Source organism: Chanos chanos, chromosome 11 (assembly GCF_902362185.1).
Source record: "Chanos chanos chromosome 11, fChaCha1.1, whole genome shotgun sequence".
NCBI lineage: Eukaryota > Metazoa > Chordata > Actinopteri > Gonorynchiformes > Chanidae > Chanos > Chanos chanos.
Window position 1 is genome coordinate 3979727 of NC_044505.1, and position 10773 is coordinate 3990499.

Consider the following 10773-nt stretch of genomic DNA (forward strand, 5'->3'; position numbering starts at 1 on the left):
TCTGGAAATCGAGTGGAAACACACATTACAGTTAATAAAAACTGGTTTCCAGACTTTGTTCTAGGCAATGGGCCAACACAATCGACAATAACATGCTCAAAGGGTTCACCAGCAGAAGGTATGGGGTGCAGAGGGGCTGGAGGCACCACCTGATTAGGTTTTCCCACAATCTGGCAGGTACGGCAAGTCTTACAGAAGCGCACAACATCAGTCTTCATTCCTGGCCAAAAGAAATATCTCAGGATTCGATCATATGTTTTAGTAACACCTAGATGACCAGACCACCAATGCTCATGTGCTAGTTCAAGTACATGCTGCCGATAACCAACAGGAATGACTACCTGATATACCGTGCCCCAATCCTCACCAAAATCATCTGCTGCTTCAACTGGTCGTAGAACCCACTTGCGCATCAACATGCCGTTATCCACAAAAAATGACTGCTTTTCCCTGCACTCGCTAATGTCCGTAACAACTGCTGTGAAACACTTGGCTAATGATGGATCATCTTTCTGGGCCTCAATGAGTGCCTCACGGGTCAGTGGCAGTGATACCCCAGGAGCAGTAGTAGTGTCTATAAAACCTCTAGGCTTTCTTCCAGTGGGGTTCAACTCACCAACTGGTAGCAGCCTTTCCTCTGACAAGACAGAAGCAAACAGGGAATCAGACAAATCAACATCTGGGGCCTGCCTACTGGCTTGAGCTCTCGTCAGCACACTAACTGCGAAAACATCTGGATGACACAAAGCCAGGTCATCATGTCCACCCACAGAAATGGGAGCATCTACCACTACAGGAGCAGGAAAAACTTTACCTCCAGCGATGTCATTTCCCATAATAAAGTCAATGCCGTCAATAGGAAAATGAGTGAGAACCCCTACTGGGAAGAAGCCAGTGATCAAATTAGATTTCACATGAATACGGTGGAGGGGTGCAGGCACGAAATCCATCCCAATACCCCTCACTATTGTACTCATGCCACAGGCAGATGTAGCACTCAAGGGCAGGACACTGGAGAGGATGAAAGACTGTGAGCCACCGGTGTCTCGCAACACTGTGACTGGACGCTGGTCCTCAGACTTTCCTGTGAGAGACACAAATCCAGTGAATGTGAAAGGCTTAAAACACTCAGACACTTTTTGAGCGGCAGACTGATCACTGGGAGACACTGTTTTAATTACCCCCACACCCTTTGGCTGCCTTGAAGCTGAAGCCTGCTGTCTTCGTTTTAATGCCATGCAGTCCGCAACTACATGACCAGGTTTATGACAAAAAAAACACTGTTTCTCAGCCTTAGCACCTGATGAAGATACATGGGCCTGTGTGTCACCAGATCTATGGGCAGAACCACGATGGGAAGAAGAATCAGGTTTATTAAACACATTTTTGTGAGTGAGAGCAAACTCATCCGCCAGAGTGGCTGCCTGCTGTAGTGTAGTTACTTTCTGTTCATTTAAATAAACAACAGTACGCTCAGGCACACAGCTTTTAAACTCCTCTAACAATACCAGCTCACGCAATGAGGCCAGGTCTTCAGCCTTACATGCTGCACGCCACCTGTCGAAGAGAATCCCTTTCTCCCTAGCAAAGTCAACATAAGTCTGGCCGGAACTTTTCCTGAGGCCTCGGAAACGTTGTCTGTATGCCTCTGGCACTAGCTCATACAGTCGCAAAATAGCACTTTTTACTCTTTCATAGACAAGACTGTCCTCAATAGAGAGAGAAGAACAAGCTTCCTGAGCCTTACCAACCAGCTTACATTGCAAAAGTATTGCCCAAACATCTTTAGGCCAATGCAGAGCAGCAGCAATGCGCTCAAACGCGCCAAAATAGGACTCAACCTCAGATTCTCGAAAAACCGGGACCAAAGAAATATTTTTACTCACGTCAAATGTAGCAGCGGGATCTGATGACAACCGTTCGCCCACGTTAGAAATCATCGCTGAGGTAGGCTTAAAGTCTGCTTCACCCCTCTGCAACTCTAACTGACGCATCCTAATAGCTGTGTCCGCCTCCAATTTCTTTATCTCTAACTCCCTCCGGAGCTGAAATTCGCGCTCTTCTCTACGAGCCAGCAGCTTTTCCTGTGCCTCCAACTGAAGACGAGCTAGACGCACTTTTAACCGGGCATCTAGCCTAGAGCCAGAAGACGAGCCCACAGAGAGGGGATCAAACCGCGGCAAGGTGAACGGCTTTCCTTCCACCTCGCTCTTCTCTAAACCGGGAGTAAGAGTAACCGGCTGCGACTCTGTCGCTTGTCCTTCCTGAAATTCAAAGGAGGTTTCACCCGAGGGTTCCGCCATACTAATACGGCCCTCGCCTGTGGACACTGTTGCCATAGCCCCAGCCACCGAATCGTCATGTGAAGTGATGATACGTTTTTCCATTAATCCATTTAAAACAACAGCTTTCAGTTCTTTCTTAACAAGGGAAGTCGAGAAAGGAATACCATAGTGCTCGGCGATTATACATAAGTCAATCTTCCGACAATCATCAAGCTGACTCAGAGTAGGATTAAGCACAAACTCCTCCAAATTAAATGCTGCCATACTCACCACGAAACGAAACCAAATACGTAGATCAAAGTTAATAAAACTAACGCCAAGCTAAGCTAAAAACAAGTAGCCTAGCTAGAACACCTCATCGATATGGATGACTTTAACTCACTTTCACTTTACTTCCACGCAATTACACTATTGTCAGATGTCACACACACAACACACAAATACCAAGCCAAGCCTTACCAGAAAAACTGCCCCCAGATCCTGCCTAACCCAAACTATACCTACCTATCTTCTGGAGCGTGCCGGGCTCGAGGCAACTTGAAAGGCTTAACATCAGCGGCCGAAGCCCTGAAACGCCTACCCCCGCCGGAGAACTTGATCCCCGCCCAGGATTTACCCCGAAAATAAGAAAGGCAAAATAATAAACGAGTGCCCGAAGGAGAGGCTGGTACAACCTAGCTGGACACTCACCTACCTAATCCGAGGGAGCTGTTTCAATGCCTAACGAAGGCTAATCAATAGATAAAATATTAACAGTAACAAAAACACTAATTCAAAAAATCCGCTCACCAATCACGTTCAGTCTCCCGGACGAGCCCCCAAATATGTTACGTCCCCGCGAGTAAAATCTAGGGACTGGGGGAGGTAACATAATAAAAAACTCAAAAAGAAAACAGGGATATGTGGATTGTTAATTTATTAAGCGAAGAAAAGAGAAAGAAAGGGATTACAACAAAACCAAAAGTAATGTTCAAAGCTACTTAGTCACGTCATCCGAATTAAACACACAGCGTAACTGCTGTAACCAGCCAATATACACACAGGGATGAAACACACAGCGATATATCCCTGTTACAAGACACACGCACACACGCGCACGCGCACGCGCACACACAGCATTAATCCTGCCGTCTGGCCCACTGGCCCCGTCTATCGGTCTTCCCAGGACTTTTAAAACAGCCGGTTCCGGTGAACAATTAAGCACCCGCGCTGTTAACCATTCATGGCGACAATGAGGACAGGGTAGGGCGGTGCCTGGAGAGAGACATGGAGAGAGAAAAAAAAACACACCCCAACACCACAGCCGTAACAAGGTAATTTACCTGAACAGGTGATTTTTGCCACTTCAAATGCATTACATTCATTCTGGCCCCAGGGTGAAGAAGGACAGTTCCATAGACTGATGTCGTGTTTGCGGCATTGTACACGGTCAAGCCAGTTTGGAGCTGAAGCCAGTCTTGGTGTGCTTGAGTCCACACTGCCACTCTTTCCACAGTTCAGCTCTTGGCAGATTAAAGACACGGTGTCTGAGTCCATCTGGTCCATGCAGACATTACCCCAGGTTCCATTGTAAAAAACCTCCAGGTTCCCAGAGCAGCCTTCAGTCAGTCTGATCTCTTTAAACTCTGAGGACAAAAACAGGATTTGAAGTCCCCATGGGTGAGTAACGCTGTCATATGACTCCTGAAAAGTCTTTCCCTCAAACAGGCAAAAATGGAAAAAAGGGGAAAAAGCATTTTAGGAAAATTTCATCGGTTTTCCTGTTATAACCAAGAGTCAGCAATATTTATAATAAAAAGATGCATTTACTTGATTTCCTCATTCTCTTACAGCTTGAGTGTGTGATATTTATGATGCATTTGAGCTGAATACCTGAACACAGCACTCCCACGTCCTCCTTGTGTCCACAGTCATGTCGGCCCCATCCCTCTGATGGACAGCTCCACAGGGACGTCTCATTCCCCAGGCAGTCCACCTTATCCAGCCAAATGGGACCAGTTCCAGGACCAAACCAGGCTGGAACCGGTCCACCGAGGGCCTCTCCACACTGGAGCTGTCTGCACACCACCTGGGCGTCCTTCATATCCCAGGAGTCATCGCACACTGTTCCCCATGAGCCTTTGTGGAAAACCTCCAGACGCCCTGCACACTCACTCCCAGAACCCACCAGTCTGAGGGACCTGTGAGCTGAATTAAAGCATGAAGAAGAAAGAGTCAACCTCTAAACTCAGGAATTTATTTACCAACTTTTTTAGCTGAATATTGAATCTGAAGTAGTTTATAACAAGTGTCCAAAGGCATTGTGATTGGTCTGACAATAAAAGAGACTGTCTCTGTTCTTGTGGAAATTAGAGGCCAGATCAAATGACCAAAGCTCCAGTCATGTAATACTCACCAGAGCAGATGAGTGACAGCTGTGAACTGGAATTGCAGTTTGTAGGTTGTGGTGAGCTGCAGTTTCCCAGATAAGCTTCAGTCCCAGAGCACTGGAAACCAGTCAGACACTCATCACTGTCCCTTAGACCAGACCCAGAGGAGCCACTGAACTCTACAACAGAGCCACAGTCCAGCTGTCTGCAGACCACAGAGGCTTCAGATAAACTCCAGGTGTCCAGGAGAACTCTCCTCCAGGCCTGATGGAAATAAACCTCCACTTCTCCCTCACACTGCCTCTCTCCAGTCAGCCTCACCCATCCAGCACCAGCAGACATAGAGGAACCTGAAGAGAAGAGTTCAATTTTACCAAAATCATCCTCTGTATGAATCAATTATTAATGAATCAAAGTACCAGAGTGATGAGTTTCTGCAATATTCAGCCATGAAGTGAATGTAACTGTGTCCCTCATATAAACTGACCAGAGCAGATGACTCCAGCATCCTGCCTATGAGAGCATGCAGCTCGACTCCATGAAGAGATGACACATGCTGAGAGGTGTGTCTCGTTGCCTTGGCAGTCAAACACATCAGCCCGTATTGGGCCAATGCTCTTCCCAAACCAGTCCACCCCCACTACAGCCACAGCACTCCCACAATTCAGCTGTCGACAGAGGACGTTGGAGTCTCTGATGTCCCACGATGCATCACACACTGTTCCCCACTCACTGAGGTACTGCAGCTCCACTCGACCAGAGCAGGAGTCAGGACCGTTCACTAGTCTGAAGTCTGTGTATCCTGTTAAGATAAAACATAAGATGGCACTTCATTATTTATGTTTATCTTCTCCTTATCTCTGCACTGTAGAATTTGCTCCTTCTTCTCTTGTATGATTCCTTTTGCTGTGATGAGGTGAACTTCTTCCCAGGAATTAATAAAATGTTTAAGTTAGTAAAAAAATAAAGCAATGATAATAAAGTGACTGAGAACAGGTGATCATAAGTGACCAAAAACATCAAGTAAACATGTAACAAAAAAGCAAAATACAGCAAAATATAATTACTCACTATGTTTAGATTCAGACTATAATTTTATTTAGTTATTTCTTAGTTATTTTTGTAACAATTTGTCTCATCATCTGTAAATAATTGTGAGAAATAATACATAATTCTCAATAAATTACATTCATTATTGTCCTAAGGACACGTCAATAATTCATAATTACCAGTGCATTTTATTCCCACATCGTTGTCATGGGGACAGTTGCGTCTCTTTGAAGATGATGTTGGACAGAAGAAAATCATAGATTCATTGCCTCTACACTGAATCTCCTCTGACCACACCTGACCCTCCCCTTTACCAAAAGCAGCAGCTCCCAGCACCTCTACAGGAACCCCACAGCCCAGCTCTCTACACACCACCTCTGCATCCTGCTGGTCAAAGGCAGCATCACACACCGTCATCCATTTACTTCCACGAAACAGCTCCACTCTCCCAGAACACAGACTAGAACCAGCAACTAGTCTGGTCCCCTTACCTGTCAATTAAACAGTGGTTTATTTCACAAATGTGCTTTTATGAAATTATAAAACATTTTTATGAGATAGAGTGAAACTTATATTGCTCCTTTTTGGAGAGAATGTTAAATCTGTTTTATGAGAACTGAGTGAAGATTTGACTAAATACTGATTCTGAGGAAAGTGACATATTCTTTCAGAGCATTTTTTTCATGAGCTTTTAACTTTTTTCTTTTTGTCCGTTAATGACGTTAAAAATATTCTGATTATACAGTGTCAGGCGGACAATGTGCAGCTTTCAGAGAGAATAGGATATTTGTTAACCTTTAGTGTTCCTTAGTAATTAAAGTTGCAGTTGTGTAAACTCTCTCCCTCTTTTTCACCCTTCCTTATCTCTCTCTATCACTCTCACTCTGCCTCTCTATCCCCATCCCCTTTGATCCCAGTTCTCTCTTTATGGCCCAGACCTCCCTGTGTTCAGGACCAATGCACACCAAAACAGAAACCCCTCACTGTAACACCTAACAGACGCCAGGTTCGAAGTTTTTGCACAGGAACCCCCAGGAACCATTTGGTCAGAAGTTGATAACGATCAATTCTTTTTGTCCGCTATGGACGTTAAAAATATTCTGATTATACAGTAAGGTCAGTAACACTGTTATGCAGTCACATAACTGAAACACTGACTAAAATAAGAGTAGAGAGACAGAATGATGAGTGTAAAGTTCAGGAACAGAATAGACTATTGGAGAATGAAGTCTCAGAGATTTTCATCAGTAACATGGACACTGTGACTTGGACACAGTAAATGACCAGTGTCTCTGAACGATTTAAAAACAATAACTGTGACATGTAAAGATAAACCCAGAAAAATAAGTTGATTTACAACAAGCCTGACAAGACATATAATCTGTCTTTACTTCTTTCCTCTCAGTACAGTCTCTGCTGTTCATATATACACACAACCTAAACTTCATCATATAAAACTAGTTACCTCCACACAGCAATAACTATAACTCTCACAGCTACATACACATTCACACACAAACACACACAAACACACACAAACACACACACACAAACACACACACACACACACACACACACACACACACACACACACACACACACACACACACACACACACACACAACTACCCATTTAACAATAACGCTCCAAACCCCATGTACATAGACACTCATTGATCAACTTTATACAGCAAATGCACAAATAACCACAATCATTTATAAAATACTACCTAACATAATCAAACAAATGAAAAAACTTCACTTAAATTAGTGGATTTCTCTCAGGCTGAATTTAATATTATAATCATTATAATCATTCTGTTAAAAGGTGAGAGTATAAAAGCTACATGATGTGATGAGAAAATAAAAAACATGAGTAAAAGGATGTGAATGATGACAGAGATGTATAATATAGAAATGTGTATGGTGTGGTTAATGACTGAACACTGCAGTAGATTATTGTCATTTATTGCTGAGGTTTAGTAAAGCCTACCTGAACAGACGACTCCAACATCATGATAATGATGACATCACTGAATGTACCAGTCATCTGATCTACAGTCCTTCAGTGTGGACTCTGACCCTGTACACTGCACTCCAGCCATCACGATTGATCCTGATCCCTCTCCAAAACGAAGATCTGTCACTGCCTCTACAGCCTCCCCACATCCCAGCTCTCTACACACCACTGCAGCATCACTCATATCCCAAACAACGTAGTAATTTGAATTAATAAGACACACTGTGCCCCACTGTCCTTCATGAAGAACCTCAACTCTCCCAGCACAGCGACTACCACCATCCACCAGCCTCACACTGCCTGTAGAGGGGAGAGAGACAGAGACAGAGAGCGAGAGAGAGAGAGTTTCAGTTGAGAACTAACTTAAAATATCTGAATGAAAAATATCCTCTTGGAACAAAAGCTGCTCAAAACATTCCATTTTAAACACATATTCTGTAAGCAACAGGATAATGTCCTGTCCACACACACACTGTAAGACAGATGTCTGAGTCAAGTAAATTTCCTCCTTTAAAATGACATATTTTTTAATTTAAATGACATTTTACTGATCTCTTGATCTTTTCATCATGAAATTGCACTTACCAGCTGTGGTGAGATGAACCATGGAGGACAGAAAAATGATCCACACACACGTCTCCATCTCTCTCTGCCCCAGACGATGCTCCGTTTCAACAACTAGTCACAGAGCACAACCTTCACCTCTGCTCTCTCACACTGACTGAAGGAACTGAGTCCTCTTAGCCCACCTAGAGAGAGGACTCCTCCCACCCACCAATCACACTCACTGTTGCCTTATTAGAGACACTGCAGGAAATCATCAAACAGCTACAGTCACAAATCAGAGGACACTCTTTAAAATTCTCCAAATATATCAAAATAAGGTCTGTGTTTTTAAACAGGACTCCTCCTCCTGTCTGTAGACACATCTCCCTGAGGAGAGACAAGACACATCAGCTCTGTGAGAGAGTCACAAAACCACAAGCACATTTATTTCCGAGAGGAGGTTCACAACTGAATAGATTGCAACTGTATCAGCTGCAGAATAGTGTGTGTGCGTGTGTGTGTGTGTGTGTGTGTGTTACAAAGAAAACTCCTAATCAAACCCAATTACTGCCTTGGCTTCATATCTCAAACTTCTGTATTAGAAAGTTTTGATTTTTTTTCTCAATTGGAGTAACTCTGAAAAATATGAAGAGATAATAATTATTCAACATGTAAAAACAAGTCCAAGACTAGTTACATATTCTGTGTCAGAGTTTAAAATATGGTGTTCAAGTCCTACCCATATGTTACTCAGGAGATGTCTCTTAGGGTCGTTTCCCTCGCTGCTTTACACAGTGTAATTAATCCTACAGCACCATCTAGTGGTTAGAAAAGTAAGTGCCAACATTACATGAAAGTGAGGACGTGTCTGAAGAGTCAGTGTTGACAGCATATTTGCAGAGAGCATTGTGTTTTAGGAAGTGTATGTGTGCCCTTATATACTACCCAGTACAACTGAAGAATGTTGCTTTGTGTTTAATCTGAACAATGTGAACTCAACAATATGTAATTCTGCACTGAAAACATTCCTGTTTGAGATGCAGTGAAAAATAAATAAAGTTTGACTGAATTGACTGAATTTGTTGAATTTGTAGGGATATTTGCCATAAAAGAGGGAAAAAAGACATACAATTGAAACTTTCATCTTGTAACAGAAGTTATTAAACCAGCGTTTGACTGAGAAATTCACTTCTGTCAATGACAATGACAGGTGCACACCTCCCTGTCATGATGAGTCTTTACTCCTTAAAGAGACAACAGAGCTGGGAACACTTCCAGCTTCTATGACACAGGGTCTTATTACACTAACACCAAAACCAAATAAGGATCACATGGTAATAGATAATCAGAGACCAGTCACATTGATGAACTGTGATGGAAAGCTCTTTGCCTCTGTATTTGCAGAGCGACTGAAGTCAGGTCTTGATCAGATCATTGACCCCTCACAATCAGGCCTTATGAGGAGCAGTCATATACACGACAACATTAGACCAGCACTGGACCCATGTGACTATAATCACTTTATTTTAGAAAATAGTTACATATTATTGGTGGATTTTTACAAAACCTTTGATATTGTCCAGTGCACTTTTATGTGGAGACATTAAACTTTTTTTAATTTTGCTGAATATTTTCAGAAAGCTGCCAAAGCTCTTTTTCATAACTGGCACAGTTCTATTAGACTGGGTCAAGGGACATCACAGAGATTTGACATAAATCGTGGAATTAAACAAGGATGCCCAATTTCTCCATTTTTATTCTTGCCTGTCACACACGGCTGTTCACATTAATACACATCTGTTTAAAGGTATTCAGATTAGGAATAAAGAAATTAAATGTTCACAGTTTGCCGATGACACAATTCTCTTTTTAAGGGACCAGTATGAAATTATAAAAAAAAAGAAAAACACAGAATGTATTACTGTATGTATCTGGACTACATTTAAACATTAAGAAATGTGAATTATTACCTCTCAGGTCACATGATGTCACAATATGATATACCTGTTAAAGAGACAGTCACTGTCACCTGGAATTAAGATTTGTAAAGATCAGAAGAAAAGGTCTGATTTCAATTTTCTACCCATTGTTAAAAAAAGTTAGGGGCAAATTTTGATATGTGTCTTTTAAGAGATCTGCCCTTGGGTGGCTGCATATTATTATATAAAACAGAAGAGTTAGTCTACACTTGCCTTACCTTAGATGTATCTACACATTGTAGTCAGACAGGTTGATGCCATGTTATTTAGGTTTATCTGGAGGAATAGACCTCATTATTTAAGAAAAGAAATGTTATGCTGTGGTCAGAAAAAGAGGGGGGGTATGAATGCTTTAGACGTTAACTCCTCAAATAAAGTTTACAAAGTTAAATGGATATGTTTTTCAAGAAGTTGGTGGTTTAGAGTTTTAGTGAAAATGCTCTTTTGATGTTGGAAAATCCCAGTAAAACCCTCCAGTTTTCATAGACAATTGTCTAAAATTTGGAATCTCGTGTACAAACATAA

General features: G+C 42.4%; 1 pseudogene; it reads right to left on the reverse strand.

Annotated features, from left to right (window-relative positions):
• Positions 1-3057: 3057 nt before the first annotated feature.
• Positions 3058-7907, reverse strand: LOC115824175 (antigen WC1.1-like; annotated as a pseudogene).
• Between the last annotated feature and the right edge of the window lie 2866 nt (positions 7908-10773).